The sequence below is a fragment of the Pyrus communis genome, chromosome 17 (assembly GCF_041283825.1).
Source record: "Pyrus communis isolate YQ-2024b chromosome 17, ASM4128382v1, whole genome shotgun sequence".
Classification (NCBI taxonomy): Eukaryota; Viridiplantae; Streptophyta; class Magnoliopsida; order Rosales; family Rosaceae; genus Pyrus; species Pyrus communis.
The window spans coordinates 23,066,579-23,084,673 of NC_142581.1; the positions used below are offsets into that span (position 1 = coordinate 23,066,579).

An 18,095-nucleotide genomic window follows, 5' to 3' on the forward strand; every position below is an offset into this window, starting at 1 on the left:
CTCAGTTAACTCTCTTTTTTCCATGAAGTTCCATGTTTGCAATTCGAATTACTTTTATAGGTAGCTCAAGTTTGCAATTTTAATTATGACCTTCTTGTAACCAAAGTATGACATTGTGCCTGGATGCGTAAAAAACACTCGAAATTCTCTTAAAAGTTAGAAATTTAGCACGCAAAAAGTTTTTTTTTTCTCATTTAGTAACTTCTAACGAGAGAAACGACAAATTATACTCGCAACAAATAGTGGAGGGGACGAAGACTCCCTACTTCAATTTCTGTCAAAAGAGACGTTATTTCATAAATCTCACTATGATGGGTATCACAAATTCCATGAGAGGGGAAATCTAGTGCACCATTTTCCAAACTTCACGTTAAAACTTTATAACTGTTCATAGTGTGCACCCGGTTAACGCTCCAAATTTCAATGAGTTGGCAACTTGCTAAAGAACATGGCTAGTAATATATGACAATATGACTAGTTTAATGTTTTCTTTTCAATTTGTATCCTTGTGCGGTATAACAATTTGAGAAATTATCTGAACATTAATGAAATTTGTAATTCTCGTCATTTTCTATTTTATGTATGCACACAATGAAATTTCAATTTACCAAAATTTAAAAAACTAGTGTAAACTGTATACTCCCGCTACTTATAATTCTTTGAAAATTAAAAGCTATCAATCCATACAAAGTGAGAATTTTCTCAAAAGCTCCTCTACTTTCCATTTTCTTAATCTTGAACATTTCCCCTCAAATCCTAAGGCTGGGCACGGCCCGAGTCCACAGGTCTTTTTTTTTTTCTCTCTTCTTCTTTAACTCTCTCGATCGTTACAGGAACCGAACCATCACCTTCTCCACAGAGGGTCTTCGACAAAAAGGTCGTCCCCTCCGCTCTCGCCTTCAAGCTCATATCTTCCGTGTCGCCAACGAGATCGAGACCTGCTAAAGATCTTTAAGATTTACTGGGTTTTTTCAATTTGTCTAATTTCTGAGATTTGATGGGAGAATGGTTCCAGACCCGCAACAACGCCTTATTGGACTGCATCTTCCTCACCCTCAAATCCTCTACCGACGGCAACGCCGCCACCACCATCGACTGCCGCCTTAACGGCGACAACGACATCCCCTTGCGCTATAATATCCCTTACTCCTCCGCTGACTTGGCCCTCACCCATCTCAGTCTCCAGAGTCCTAAATCCTAACTTCGATCACAACGGCCTCCAAATCCTGACTCTTTTCGACCTCGATCTCGAATTCTCCCAGCTCCGTCCGTTCATTAACTGTCCGACGTTCTTCTTCGTTTCAACAACCATTTCCAGCCTCCAGATCTCGACGCGAGCTACGCTGTCTAGCCATAGTGAGCAACACTGTTGAGTCATGAGTGTTTGATTGCGGTAGGTGCAGAGGAAGCCGAGCATGAGAGACATGAGTTTGGCCTTGGAAATGATCTTGAAGATGGCGTTAAAGGTGGCGCGGGTGTGGTGGAAGTCGGGCTGGCGGCCGGCCCAATCGAAGAACTTGAGGCAGGAGAGGACATCATGGTCGTTGCTACCGTAGCGGAGGACCTCGAGGAAGCTGAAAGTTTCCATGGTTGGGAGAGCCAATATAAGGCGGAAGAAGGGGGCTATAGTGAATAATTACAAACGGTAGGTCCGGGGCCCCTTTTTTTATACATTTGGACCCGGCTTGCACCTAAAATTTCAAGGCCCCGCCCGTTTCTCTAACGTAAAAATTGGAACTGGCCCATATCCGTCCCGATCCATAGTTCTTATACCCGTTTGCCCACCCCTATTCTACCCTACAAAGGAATCTGAATCTCAAGCCAAAACCAAAAGAGTTTTGACTTTTGGGGACATTGAATGCAATTAGATTTGGAGAGAAGACATGTTTATGTTGTACTTTCCATTAATGCCATAGAAGAACTTTAACCGAATGCTTATGATCTTAAACAAAACAATGGGGGTGAATGCGTTTTCCTCATGCTTAATTTAATTGTGCTTATCCTTTCAAAAGTCAAAAATTGTCTTTCACCATGCGTAATTGCGCATTGACCCATTCGACGTTTACTAATACCTACCGGCTGCCACCAACCAATGTTGTTTCCTTTCCAATTAATCCTACTTGTGTTTCACATGTTGCTTCAAGAACCCTGTGGGAATGGAATGAAAGTTCCATGCTACTATTTCTCCACTGTAATTATTCAATATTCATATGATTTTGTATGATTAAAATGGGCCCTTTGTTTCCCTCGTTTTTGTATCTTGACTTGTTGCGTGTGCAAACTGTGAACATTTTTTGTTTTTGTGTTTGTTTTTTAAATGTAGAAAGTACGATTATTTATAAAAGCATGAGATTACGGTAGACCTCTTACTTACGAGTGAAGAAGAATATTACAAAACTGTTGTACTGAATGATGAGAATAGTTATTTCATATCTTTTGTTGTTTTTATGTGAAAGAAAAATGTGAAAGAGAGAAGGGTGGGAGAAAACTTGGAAGAATTCAAATTAGTATAATTGTCGTTTCATTTTATTATGTAAATATTGTTTTACTGCAAGGATAATATAAGAAAACTGGTGACATGGTTGGTGTCTTGAGAAAGAGGTTGACAATCTCTCATGGAATTTTATCCTGCCTTTAAATTTTGCTACTTTACATTCCACCTAGATTTAACTTAGTAGTGTTAGTGTTGATGTGAAATATGCGACCGCAGCTATAAACTGAGCAAAACGCTTGCAATGCCATCAATAGCACGAGAAAAACGGCAGCCAGCAAAGCAAGAATTGGCAAGCAACCAACCACATAAACCTTGAAAAATTTTGCCATTTTAACCTTCCATCTACTATTGTAATACTTGTTCACATCTTCAATCGCCTGGTCTAAGAATGGCACTTTCGTCAACCGAATCGACTTGCTCATACCATTAAACAGATTGGCCACTTCTTCATCACTCTTCAAATGGTTCAGAATTATACCTTTTTCTCTAAGCAGCTTTGCGTCCTCCTCCGTGTCTATAATCCCGTTCATCATTTCCGTGTAGCGTGTAAAAACCAACTGCCCTGATGCATTTGATGCTTCATAAGCTACCAAGTTTCTCAGGATCACCTCTGTGTTCACATCTAAGCTAGTTGCAGGGAGGTAAAGTGTGGCTGTTTTGGGATCAAAGGAGATGGATGAAATGCAAACCTTTGTTGGCACGAAACGGACCCCGGATTTCATAAGATCAGACACAGAAGGGATTGTAATCTCCTCGACCAATGGTGGTCTGTTGATGGAACTCTCATTTTCGGGTTTGATTTCTTCTTTGTCTTGGGAGGAGAATAAATAAGCAACAGGTTGTTTCAAAAGTGCAAATCCAGGAAGGCTGGAGAGGATTGTCCAAGGCAATTTAAATATCACTTTAATAGGTCCGGATACAAGTATTTTTTTAAGAAGACGTACGAAGCCTTTGTTCAGTTTCGACAGTAGCTTCCGTACTTTCTCAAGAAATTGTTCAACGTAATTCGGGCTCTTCTTAGATTTTGACTCCTTGTCTTCGTCTGTGCCTTCACCTTGATCCTCAGCTTCTACAAACTCAGCTTCTACAATTTCAGAGGGCTGGCGTTCTAGTTTGGGGGTGATCATTTGGTACAAAAAGTCTAGCAAGTGAGCACATTCTGAGACTTTGATCTTTGGTAGGTCCTCATCCTTCATCTTGAATGGTGAAAGCTCTTTGCACAATCCCATCAACATCGAAAGCAGCATCTCGTCGGCGGTTTCCAACGATTGGAATCGAAACTCCAACATTTTTCTCAACACAAATAGTGGGATTTGGTTCTCAAGCATTACCAAGTCCCTTAGAATTGAATGGTGTGCTGAGTTCCTGCCCGAATAGTCAACCAAGCGTGACATCTTTGAGGAAACTCTTGTCAATATCTTCCCTTCTTTCGCTCCATAGACTTGGAAAATCTCTAGCAAGAACGATGCATCAATCGCCATCATCCACCCTAGTGTCTCACCATTGAAATCCAGGTACTTGTGGTAGCAAGCACGAATCCGCGGCTCAAAGTTCATCAATTGGTCAACAAGATTTTGAAACTTAAGGCACTGGAGATTCTTTTGTGTTCTTTTAGCTGCAGCCACTTTGTACCTCTCCATCTCGTAGAGCTCCGGACGCAAATAATGGTAAGGACCAATTGCAACTTCTTGTGGGGTGTAGGAATCAGGATTACTGGCCAAAAGGGTTTTCGGGACATTGAAAACGGAAACAGGGATTTCGCTGTCATCATCGAGCTCTTCCTCGAGTGTTTTTCGGATTTGAATAACCCATTGGAACTCGTTGAAGTTCGAACTGGATTTGGATGAGAAAGTTTGTTGGAAAGAAGACATGTTTATGGTGTTGTTCTAGCTGTTTTAGGATCATAAACTTTTTTGGTGGGTTGAATGATAGTTTCTGATCAGCTTGTGAGGAAGTTATGAGAAGAACTAAGGAGAGAGTCATATTAAATATTGTCATTAGGGACCTTTAAGAGTGTTTTTGAATTTATCAATTGTGAATGCGTTTTCCTCATGCTTTAATTGTTTAAGGTATGAAATGTGTCTTTCACCTTGGTCATGACATAGATCTGAGTTGGCTACGGCATGTCTTCATTATATTGAATTCTAATCCTTCCTTGTAATTGGTGTTAGCAAGAGTGGAGAGGATGTAGAGTGCTGAGTAGCAGAGATTTTTCAGTGTATTGGAATTACGGTCTGACATATTATATATAATAATATAATTAGTTGGAAACTTGAAGAAAAAATATTTAAACAATTGCGTTATAATATTTGGTGTACCGGCCTGTATTTTCGATACACTGACAAATTTCTAGATAAGTAAGAATAAACTAGATCAAAAGTTCGAAACCCTTAAATATAACGAAAAATAAGTAATAATTCGTCTATTGGTGACAGGGAGTTGTATGTCTGTTATTCCCACTTGGTGCAAGTAGGATTAAGGTAGTAGTGTGAGAATCATAATCACTGGGCTCCATTTCACGTGTAGAAGACCTGTGGGATGACAGTGCCATGTGACATTTTCCGCATGGATTTTGGATACATACATACATACATACATACATATAATAAATATATAAATATATATACATATAATAAACATATATATATATATATATATATATATATATATATTCTGTAGTTTTCTTTTCGTCAACTTCAAAACAAAGTTAAGTCTTCAAAAACGACTATTTATAAACATGTTTAATTACTTGAACGCAATTGCCACTGAATATATATATATATATATATATATATATATATATATATATGTATATTCTGCAGTTTTCTTTTCGTCAACTTCAAAACAAACTTAAGTCTTCAAAAACGACTATTTATGAACATGTTTAATTACTTGAACGCAATTGTCACTTAATACTACGATATATTAGTATTTTCCTTTATTTATAATTAAGAGATATTGTGACATCCCACATCGCCCAGGGGGTGATCCTTAAATGTATATTCCCATCCCTACCTAGCACGAGGCCTTTTGGGAGCTCACTGGCTTCGGGTTCCATCGGAACTCCGAAGTTAAGCGAGAAGGAGGCTAGAGCAATCCCATGATGGGTGACCCACTGGGAAGTTGCTCGTGAGTTCCCAAAAACAAAACCGTGAGGGAATGGTAAGCCCAAAGCGGACAATATCGTGCTATGGTGGTGGAGCGGGCCCGGGAAGTGATCCGACCCGGGCCGGGATGTGACAGATATTATATTCGATTCTTGTCAAAGATAAATTTGAACTAAATTATTTCTAACTCATTGTGAGGCTAACCCATTTTCTCTCTCTTATTGTAGATAATATTGTTCATTAAAAAAATTTAATTGAATGCAGTTGAACATAAAAGTTAATTGGTGCATATGGTGCTCTAAATCAATAATCAATACTTATATCGCCACTAGTTAACTCTTGATCCGTCTAAAAAAACAAATTCACTCTTGATCTAATGATAAATCTGATCTGTATTTAAAAGAAGTTTTTTTTTTTTTTTTTTTTGGTCAAAGTATTTGAAAGAAGTTAATTTGATGTGTAAAAGTAACTAACTCTGGATCTAACTATAACTCTTTTATCAGTATTTGAAAGTTTCAAGTTCAATTTCAATCCCTAGTGATTAAAAAATAAAGTAAAATCCTTATTGATGTGGTCGATTTTCATAGGTCTGCCAACAACTATTACGCCATTATCACACTATGTGTCACATTAGTTAGTTTTTTTTATTTTTTATTTTTAAATGAGAACAACTGGTGGTAAGTCACGTGTCACATCCTAGTCTCGATTCTGTCATAACACAATATTGTCTGCTTTAGGCTTACCATTCCCTCACGGTTTTGTTTCTTAGAACTCAGGCGAGCATTCCCAGTAGGTTACCTATCATGGGATTGCTCTCATCCAAACTCGCTTAACTTCGGAGTTCCAATGAAACCCGAAGCCAATGAGTTCCCAAAATGTCTCATGCTATATGGAGGTGGGCAGGTACATATAAGGCAAATCACCCCTTCTCCGTTGGTCAATGTGGGATGTTACACCACGGTTATCCACTTCCTTCAGATTGGTGAGGCTATGAGGAATTTCATCATGTCCATGACCACAGTCAAGCAAACTCACTATCTTAGAGTATCGAACCTGAGACCTTCCATATTTTTTTGTTTATTAGGGAGCCGCAATCCGCATTAATTCTAAAATGTTGAGATAATAGTTAGTGTATGTAATATTACTCATTTTTACACTAAATTCATTTAAAGTACGAAAAAGGGCGTCACATTAGTTATTTATAAAATGTTGAGATAATGGTTTATGTACATCACATTACTCTTTTTGCTTTACAAACGATAAGATAATTACATCTAAACTACGGAGAGATGTAAATTCAAACTTCGGTGTGGATGAAAAGTACACTGTTCTAATCAATTTGGCTAAACTCATATTTATTTAGGTCATATTACTCTTAATATTTTATAATTGTGGCGTGGAGGGCCTACATTTCATAATATTAGCATAAACCCCATCCTAACTTAATAATTCGTTAACTGGAATCGAATTACACCAGCATAGACTAAAGAGGACAACCATATTGGTTCCTTCCCTAGCCGTGAATCATGGTTAGTTTAATAATTCTTTTGGCAGATTTGAGTTTAATAACTAAACTCACAGACAGAAGATAAGTCTTGTACAATGTCAAGACAAAACACATCCTTTATATCCAAATTCATTGCCAACTCTCTTTTTCCATGAAGTTCCATGTTTGCCATTCGAATTACTTTTGTAGGTAGCTCATTTTTAAAAGTCAGAATTTCAGCACGGGCGAAAGCTATTTTCTCTTGTTTAGTAACTTCTAATGAGAGAAAAGATAAATTCTACACGCAATAAATAATGGAGGGGACAAAGATTCTTAACTTCAATTTCCGCCGAAAGAAACGTTATTTCATAAATCTCACTAAGAGGGTGTTACAAATTCCATGAGAGGGGAAATCTAGCACACCTTTTTCCAAACTTCACGTGAAAACTTTATAGCCGTGTCATTGTGTGCATCATGTTAACGCTCCAAATTTCAACGAGTTGGCAACTTGCTAAAGAGCATGGCTAGTAATATATGACAATATGACCAGTTTAATGTTTTCTTTTCAATTTGTATCCTTATGTAATATAACAACTTGAGAAATTTTCCGAACATTAATGAAATTTATAATTCTCGTCATTTTCTATTTTATTCATCCATCATCCAAACAATAAAATTTCAACTTACAAAATTTTAAAAACTAGTGTGAATTATAAACTGCCGTTATTTATAATTCTATGAAAATTAAAAACTATCGATCCATATGAGAATTTTGTCAAAAGCTCCTATAGTTTCCATTTTCTTAATCTCGAACATTTCCCCTCTAATCCTCTATCCTACAAAGTAATCTGAATCACTAGCCAAAACCAAAAGAGTTTTGACTTTTGGAGACATCGAATTCAATTAGATTTGGAAGAGAGTGCGGGGTTGGAGAGAAGACATGTTTATGTTGCACTTTAGATTAATCCTGCCATGAGGAACTTTAACTGAATGTTTTTTATATTAAACAAAACAATGGTGGTGGATGCGTTTTCCTCATGCTTAATTTATTGTTCTTGTCCTTTGTTAAGTAAAAAATTGTCAGCATGCGTAATTGCGCATTGACCCGTTCGACGTTTACTTAAACCTACCGGCTGCCACCAATCAATATTGTTTTTTTTCTAGGGATGTGTTTGTTGTATCGGGTTATTTTAGATTGGATTAGTTTTAAAGATTAATTTAGACTGGTTTAGACTAGATTAAGCTGGACTAACTTAGTGAAGCGTTTGATGTAGTGTCGGACTAAAAAGCTGAATAATAACAAATTTTAATATTATATTATTTAATTCATATTTATTAATATTTTATATTATTTAATACATATTTAGTAATATTTTATTACTACTACTGTCTGATTTTTTCATTCTAGAAACCTCCCATCTCTATTCCCAATTCTTTTCCCGTAATCCTCCATTTTCTTCCTTATTTTGCTCCGTCCTTCTCCCTCTGTTTCTTCCAAATTTTTATTGGTCCATCTCCCTCTTCATCTCCATCTTTTTCTTCGTATCTCTCTCCGTTCATCTTCCTCTTTTCTTCCTAATTTTTTTGGGACACAATTGGCGAATCAGAACCCAAATTAGAGTCTAAGTCATCTGGGTATTCATGGGTCTGCTTCTCCAGCGTCAATGGCAAAGGTTTGCGATCAGAGAGTCTGGACTAGGTGCAGTGTGATTAGAGTGATTGCTGTGCTTTTCAGACGCACAACGATTTTTGTAAAAAAAAAAAAAAAGAAAAAAAGAAATTGGCTTTTTTGTTTAGAATTTTAGATTTTGATCTGGTTTTGAAAGTGGAAATATTGCAGAATTTTTTGCCTATTTTGCTTCGAATTTTGCAGGATCTGGATTTGGAAATGGTAGATGAAAGGGGCGAAGCAGGGCACAGTTTAATTCATTAACTTGGTTTTCGGAAATTATTGTTCTGCCTAAATTTCTGTGATATGTGAGTTATGGCTGTTTGAATTTCTGATTCCTTTTTGAGCATTTGAATTGGTTTTATTTGTGTTTCTGATTTGTTCTGCAACTGGGTTCGTTTCCGTTTGCATTTTCGGGGCTGGCCGTGATGGTTTTCGAGGTTAGTTATGGGGTTTTGAACTTGGAAAGTTTCACTTCACTGCTGACGTTATTGCTAAATAGTACTTAAGCCATTGGTTCAATCTCTTTTAGTGTTTTGCCTAATATTCATTGTTGGTCAATTTTCAAACAATTTGAGCTTCTGGGGTTATAGTGGATGTATGTCTAACAGAGAAAATAGGTTCTCTTTGTAATGCCACAAGGCCTATATGTTCTCTTTGTTCTATCACCATTACATGGTAGTTTTCTCGTCTGACTTTTCTTTTCTGTGAATAACAAGTCCAACTCGTAGACACTTTAGACGGTGGAAAATTGGCAATCTTTGTTTTGAAATTCCCCCTTTTCCCCTTTCTTGAGTTAACTTGAGTAGTTTTTTGTTTGAATACCTCAGTATTTAGAAACTAATCAAATATTTTTGGCAAATGCTTTCTTCACAGTTTCGGATAGTTATGTTGCCTTATGAAATGGATATTGGTGTTTGAAATTTGTTTGCCACCATTGGTGTGTGAGGTCATATTAAGCACGCATTAGCTACTCGGGTTAGTAGGGCACCCCACACACTATGAGTGGGTAGCAAACAACAAAACTGAGAATCGACTTAGAAGAACACAATCAACTTAAACAAAACACAAGAAATAAAAGATAATAATGAAAAACAAAATTGACACCAGCCTTAATTCTCCGAACGACATTTTAACAAATTGAAATATATATCCAGAACGATTCCAACCTATTTGACAAATCGACGTGCAAGACAGAAAGAGAGTAAGGAAAATGTCGCACTCAAAACATTGGCAAAACCCCAGCAAGGAAATCTCAAAGGGTAACCAGCTCGAACAGGCATAACACATTACAAAATCCAAATTGTGAAAGTTCAAGTCAGTTCGTTTCCAGCTTCCCAAACACAAGTTAAGCAAACAAACACACCACAAAAAAGCATCGAGGTTAAGCTACAAGAGACCAAACAGGGAATGTGGTAGAGGGAGAGAGTTACTATAACGACCCACTTCGAAATTTGCGTTATAATTAGTAAAATTACAAAAATACCCCTAGTGACAGAAGCATTGACTTTCGTCCGTTGACGTATTAGAAATTTTCATTTATTTTATTCCCGTAGTTCTCATCGACACGAACACGTTGGCATAATCGGAATCTAGTTTGGAGCTAAAACGAAGCTTCTAAGATTTTTGAACGTTAAGGGCATTTTGGTAATTTCACAAGGGGAAATATTTCCCCACTTTGGGCCTCTACATGGCCGACGTGTGACGATTTCCCACCCCATTTCTGGGGTGTTTTCTTCCCCACCCGTGAACACTCTCTTTCGAGAGCGCTCTCATTTCTCTCTCTTGTTCTCTCTTTCATCTCCTCTCTGGCGAGAACTCACACACACACACACACATACATACATACACCTAGACAACAACCACCACACCACCATCACCATGATGCGAGAATTACTTGACACTCAAATTAAACCCTCGTTTGACAATTGTAGTAGAATGGATAAGTGAGGGATCGTTCTAGACCGGGGATTAGGAGGGCTTGCTAAAACCTTCTAAATTGACTTAAAAACATAAAAACTAAATTAAAATACTCTTAACAAGACTACTATGACTCAGAATGGCTTTGAAAAACTCAAATTGTCTAAAACAATCAAATTGACTCAAATAGAAGCTAGAACCTGATTTAGACGAATTTGCAATTGTTTATGACTCCAAAAGCTTAAAGATACAAAAATAAAACAAATACGAATGATTAAGACTTAACAAAATAGGGGGGGAATTGTGGTTGGACGATATTAAATTAAAAAGACAGAATATAATTAAAGGCAAAATGTAAATATGAATGTGATAAAAATATGGATGATGGAATAGCCAAGGGGTTCTTCTCCACACATGTTACACTTGCAAACAAAATTGATTCTCAGTTGGTCTTTCGATAAGTTGTGAAACTCAATGCTCCAAGTTAATTAGATCCGCTTAGATTAACTTTCAGATTTCCCTAAATTCGTTGGATTGAATGGAATACGCATTACAACCAAATTATTCTTAATCAAAGTCCCTAACTTATGGAATACGCATGATAGAGACATTTAACCAAGATCATTAAGTTCAACGGAAATCATAAACATCGACGAGGCATTCGTTACTATGGAATACGCATGAAACTTATGCCAAGAATTCGTTTAACGCGATTGTTTATAAGCAACCTCTACTACTTGTGAATATAAGTTCATAACGATTAGGTGAAATTCACTTATATTCTAGCGTCATATTTATGCATGAAAATTAAGCTTGCAATCTCAATGAACATACATAAATAAGTTATCAATCAAACAGTTAAACGAATTGAATCCACAACTTATGAAATTCCAACCAAACGTAATCAATTCAAAATGCAAATATAAACATAGTTTCGAATCACCCCCTAGCTAAAGGGGGTTTAGTTCCTCATAACTTTGAAATCAAAGAAACACCTAAACATTCCAACAAATCAAACGTGAATTGTATGAACGTTTAGGCACTCTTCTCTTTTCGGATGCATGGGTTGCCTCCCAAGTAGCGCTTTCTTTTACGTCTTGCAGCCGGACGGTACCTCCGTTTAAGCTTGACTAGGTTCCACGGCATGGAGGGGTACCTCCTCCACGACATGCTCCTCAAACATCTCGTAATAGGGCTTCAATCGATGCCCATTCACTTTGAATTCTTGCTGCGTCCTTGAACTTTTGATTTGCACTGCACCATGAGGGAAAACATTAGTAACAACAAATGGGCCAATCCATTTAGAACGCAACTTACCAGGAAACAAACGTAGGCGAGAGTTAAAAAGTAACACTTTCTGCCCAACTGTGAAGGTCTTGGTTCGAATCATTTTATCATGGAATGCTTTGGTCTTGGCTTTGTACATCCGGGCATTCTCATAGGCTTCATTCCGAATCTCCTCAAGTTCATTCAATTGGAGCTTCCTATGAACTCCCGCTGCATCTATGTCCATGTTGAAAATCTTCACGGCCCAATGTGCCTTGTGCTCTAACTCTACGGGCAAATGACATGGCTTACCATAGACGAGCCGAAAAGGTGACATCCCAATGGGTGTTTTGTATGCCGTACGATATGCCCACAGTGCATCATCTAAACGTAAGCTCCAATCCCTCCTTGTTGGTCCAACGGTCTTCTCCAAAATTTGTTTTATTTCTCGGTTAGACACCTCGGCTTGGCCATTTGTTTGAGGATGGTAAGGTGTGGAGACCTTATGGTTGACATGGTACTTTCTTAGCAACGCCTCAATGGTCCGATTGCAAAAGTGAGACCCTCCATCACTTATGATTACTCTCGGCATTCCAAACCTAGCAAAAATGTTAGTTTTCACGAAATCTGCAACCACCTTAGAATCGTTAGTACGGGTGGCTTTTGCTTCCACCCATTTAGAAACATAATCAACGGCTAGCAAGATATAAGTGAAACCATAAGATGGAGGGAAAGGGCCCATGAAATCAATGCCCCAAACATCAAAAATTTCAACATTAAAGACAGGGGTTTGCGGCATTTGGTCCTTGGTACCTATGTTACCCATTCGTTGGCAACGATCACAAGACATACAAAAGGTTCTAGCATCCCTAAATATAGTCGGCCAATAAAAACCACACTCTAGAACCTTGAGGGCAGTGCGTTGTGTGCCAAAATGACCACCACATGCATATGTGTGACAAAAGCTTAGAATAGAGTGAAATTCAGAATCATGCACACATCTACGTACAATTTGATCTGAGCAATACTTCCACAAATAAGGGTCATCCCAAACATAGAAACGTGCATCATTTTTAAGCTTATCACGTTGGTGCTTGTTTAGTTCATTTGGAATTTGTTTAGCCACCAAGTAATTCACTAAATCTGCATACCATGGTTCACTTACCTCAATGGATAGCAGCTGCTCATCGGGAAAAGTTTCAGGGATAGGCACGGCATGTTCATGCTCCTCGTGGATCATTCGGCTTAAATGGTCAGCCACTACATTCTCGCTTCCTTTCTTATCCCGGATTTCAATATCAAATTCTTGAAGAAGAAGAATCCAACGGATAAGCCTCGGCTTTGCTTCTTTTTTTGTGAGCAAGTACCTCAAAGCTGCATGATCAGAATAAACGATTACTTTAGTACCAATTAAATATGAACGGAATTTATCTAAAGCAAAAACCACAGCTAGAAGTTCTTTTTCCGTCGTGGAGTAGTTCAATTGGGCATCATTGAGAGTCCGAGAGGCATAGTATATGACATGCGGCCGCTTGTCTCTTCTTTGTCCTAGAACAGCTCCTAATGCATAGTCGGATGCATCGCACATGAGCTCGAACGGAAGGCTCCAATCTGGAGGTACAATAATGGGGGCCGAGACTAGCTTCTCCTTGAGTTGGTTAAATGCCGAATTACACTCTTCATCAAACTTGAATGGCACATCTTTTTGAAGCAATCGGCAAAGAGGGTTGGACATCTTGGAGAAGTCTTTGATAAAACGCCTATAGAACCCTGCATGGCCAAGAAACGAACGTACCTCTCTAACCGAAGTAGGAGAGGGTAAGTGACGTACAAGGTCTATTTTCGATTTATCTACTGCAATTCCTTTTTCTGAAACAATATGTCCTAAAACTATACCTTGTTTCACCATAAAGTGACATTTCTCCCAATTCAAGACAAGGTTAGTTTCAACACATCGTTTCAAAATTAAGGTCAGATTATCCAAGCAATTATCAAATGAACTCCCAAATACACTGAAATCATCCATGAAAACCTCAATGATCTTTTCAACAAAATCGGAAAATATACTTACCATACACCTTTGGAAAGTGGCCGGTGCGTTGCATAAGCCAAATGGCATGCGACGATAAGCAAATGTTCCAAAGGGACATGTGAATGTGGTCTTCTCTTGATCATCCGGGGCTATCACAATTTGGTTATATCCAGAGTATCCATCAAGAAAACAGTAAAAGGCATGACCGGCTAACCTTTCGAGCATCTGGTCGATGAATGGCAAAGGAAAGTGATCTTTCCTAGTCATGGCATTTAGCTTCCGGTAATCGATACATACTCGCCATCCAGTCTGAATGCGTGTAGGCACGAGCTCATTCTCATCATTCTTGATAACAGTTACTCCGGACTTCTTGGGAACGACTTGAACTGGAGAGACCCAACGGCTATCGGAGATAGGGTAGATCACTCCGCAATCCAAAAGCTTGATTATTTCCTTCTTCACCACTTCCATCATCGGAGGGTTGAGACGGCGTTGAGCCTCTCGGGATGGCTTAGTCCCCTCCTCAAGAAGTATACGGTGCATGCATGTGGTAGGGCTTATTCCTTTAATGTCGGCCAAAGTCCACCCTATGGCCGTTTTGTGCTCTCGCAGCACCCTCACAAGCTTCTCCTCCTCCATTGCCGTGAGACTTGATGAAATGATGACGGGCAATGTTTCGCCTTCTCCCAAAAACACATACTTCAAATGGTCCGGCAACGGCTTAAGTTCAAGCGATGGTGCCTGAACAACAGAAGGTAGCATCTTAGTGGAAACTGAATTTGAAAGTGAGAGTGGAACCTTACCATATTGTTGTGGCAATGACTCAAGGGCTGCCACAACCTCAATTATTTCTTCACTAGAACCCATTGCAAAAAATTCCTCCTCCTTGCCGTGGCCTTGCATTGGCCCAAATCCTTCATTTTTGCGCTCTATGGCCTTAGTGATGGTTGTTTCCAGGGCGTCCTCGTTCAATTCTTCAAGGTATACCTGCGCCAAAGAATCGATAACATCAATGGAAAAACAAGAATGGTCATCAATGGGATATCTCATAGTTTCAGAAATATTAAAATCAATCACTTCCCCATCGAATTCCATTGTCAAGGTGCCTTTGTATACATCAATCTTCGTTCGGGCCGTCTTCATGAATGGCCTACCAAGGAGAATCGGCAAAGATGTAGAATGGGCTGAATCCTCCATGTCTAGGACGTAGAAATCAGCCGGAAAAATTAAATGGTTCACCTGCACAAGCACATCTTCCAAAACTCCTTTTGGATACGCGTTAGAACGATCGGCCAATTGTATAATTACACCATCTTGTTTTAATTCACCCAAATTCATAGATGCATAAATCGAATAAGGCATGACATTTATGGATGCACCTAAATCAAGCATGGCATGTTCAAAACGATTATGTCCAATCACACAAGGAATCGTGAAACTACCGGGGTCTTTGCACTTGGTAGGCAGTTTACGTTGCAAAACAGCGGACACATTCTCGCTTACCTTCACTACCTCTTTGTTTGCCCTTCTTCTCTTTGTATTGCATAGGTCCTTGAGGAATTTAGCATACTTTGGAACCTGTTTGATTGCATCGAGAAGTGGTATGTTCACTTGCACCTTCCGGAACGTTTCAAGAATGTCCTTCTCGCTTTCTTCCTTTTTTTCTTGCATGAACCTACGAGGAAAAGGTACATTGGGCAGATTAGGACGTGAAGTACATGAATTTGAACTTAAATTACCTGATTTGGCCGAGTTAGGGTGATCTGCCTCAGGTTGTGTCTTCTCTTCATCTACTTTCTGGGCAGATGTGGGATTGTTTGGCTCGGTCCCAACTTCTTTTCCACCCCTTAGGGTGATGGCCTTGGCAGATTCGAATCCTCCCTTTGGATTGACTGTGGTTGAGCTAGGAAGCTTTCCTTGCTCTCTAATCTGTCCAAGGAACTCAGAAATCTGCCCTATTTGTTTCTTCATATCCATCATCTCCTTCTCGTTATTTTCTATCCGGTTGTTTTGATTTTGCAACCCCTGCGAAATAGAGGTTAGTAATTGCATAGCTTGATTACTTTCCAAAGACGTACCTGAATGAGATGATGCCGAAGGTTGTTGGGATTGTTGGGGTGCATACGGCTTGGAATAAAAACCAGGGGGGTTTGGCCTAAAGCCTCCTTGTTGGGCAGCTTGTTGTGGCTCCCTCCATTTGAAGTTTGGATGGTCCCTCCATCCGGCATTGTAAGTGTTCGAGTATGGGTTGTTTTGATTTTGTCCTTGGAAACCAATTGCATTGGCAGATTCCCAACCACCATTCTCGATTAGTTGAGGGCACTTGTCGGATGGATGCCCTTGAATTGAGCACACGCCACAAACTTGGTGTTCTTGTGCTTTTGGACCAATCACAACCTGAGAAACAAGAGAATTAAGATTAGCAAGTTGTGATTGAATTTCAGAAATAGCACTCACCTCATTTATACTTTGTTGCCGTGGGGCTTCCCTTTGGCCCACTCCTTCATATTGTTGAGCGTTGAGCGCTCGGTTGGCTATGAGAATCTTGGCATCCCTTGGTGTTTTGTCCACCAATGCTCCTCCCGCTGATGCATCAAGCATTTGACGTTCGATAGGAAGGAGGCCCTCATAGAAATATTGAAGGAGAAGTTCCTCCTTCATTTGATGTTGAGGACATGAAGCTACAAGGCCCTTGAAGCGCTCATAATAAGCCGGGAATGTCTCACCATGATTCTGTTGAATACCACTAATTTTCTTCCGTAGGAGAATCACTCTCGAAGTAGGGAAGAATTTCTCCAAGAAAGCACGCTTCATACTCTCCCACGAAGTCACAGTTCCCGGGGATAGTTCGTAGAGCCAATCTTTGGCCTTGTCCATAAGTGAAAATGGAAAGGCCTTCATCTTCAATATACTCCCATCCACATTGACGGGGGTCATGCTCGAACAAACCACCTCGAACTCCTTCAAGTGTTTGTTGGGGTCTTCCATAGACAAGCCATGGAACTTCGGAATATGGTGTAACAAACTGGACTTGAGTTCAAATTCCTCAGTTTTCCCCTCTGCAGCCGTGGGGTATTGGATACAAAGAGGCAATGCATTATCCAAACCCGAGGCCGAAAGCTCCTTGATGGTTCTATTATCTGCTGCCATGGCTTGTTCTTCTTCAAAAATCTGATCCGTGGGCTTTTCTTCTACACCTACTTCTTCTTCTTCAAGCCCAGGTTGTGGTGGAGGTTGTGGTGGCTCTTGTTGACTCCTCGTTCTCCTCAAAGTGCGTTCAAAATCACCGTCAAAGTCGGAGATGTTCTCTATAATAGGCCGAGAGCTACGAGTCATACACAGTACCTAAAAAACAAGGAAACAAACAAACTAAGAATCTGAAATAAGAATGCACGAAAAACAAAATATAAAAATAAAGACAAAGGATTAGCAAAGTTGCTAATCCCCGGCAACGGCGCCAAAATTTGATGCGAGAATTACTTGACACTCAAATTAAACCCTCGTTTGACAATTGTAGTAGAATGGATAAGTGAGGGATCGTTCTAGACCGGGGATTAGGAGGGCTTGCTAAAACCTTCTAAATTGACTTAAAAACATAAAAACTAAATTAAAATACTCTTAACAAGACTACTATGACTCAGAATGGCTTTGAAAAACTCAAATTGTCTAAAACAATCAAATTGACTCAAATAGAAGCTAGAACCTGATTTAGACGAATTTGCAATTGTTTATGACTCCAAAAGCTTAAAGATACAAAAATAAAACAAATACGAATGATTAAGACTTAACAAAATAGGGGGGGAATTGTGGTTGGACGATATTAAATTAAAAAGACAGAATATAATTAAAGGCAAAATGTAAATATGAATGTGATAAAAATATGGATGATGGAATAGCCAAGGGGTTCTTCTCCACACATGTTACACTTGCAAACAAAATTGATTCTCAGTTGGTCTTTCGATAAGTTGTGAAACTCAATGCTCCAAGTTAATTAGATCCGCTTAGATTAACTTTCAGATTTCCCTAAATTCGTTGGATTGAATGGAATACGCATTACAACCAAATTATTCTTAATCAAAGTCCCTAACTTATGGAATACGCATGATAGAGACATTTAACCA

General features: G+C 39.0%; 1 pseudogene; it reads right to left on the reverse strand.

Moving 5' to 3' along the window:
- Positions 1-2,504: 2,504 nt before the first annotated feature.
- LOC137709523 (putative UPF0481 protein At3g02645 pseudogene) lies at positions 2,505-4,469 on the reverse strand (annotated as a pseudogene).
- Between the last annotated feature and the right edge of the window lie 13,626 nt (positions 4,470-18,095).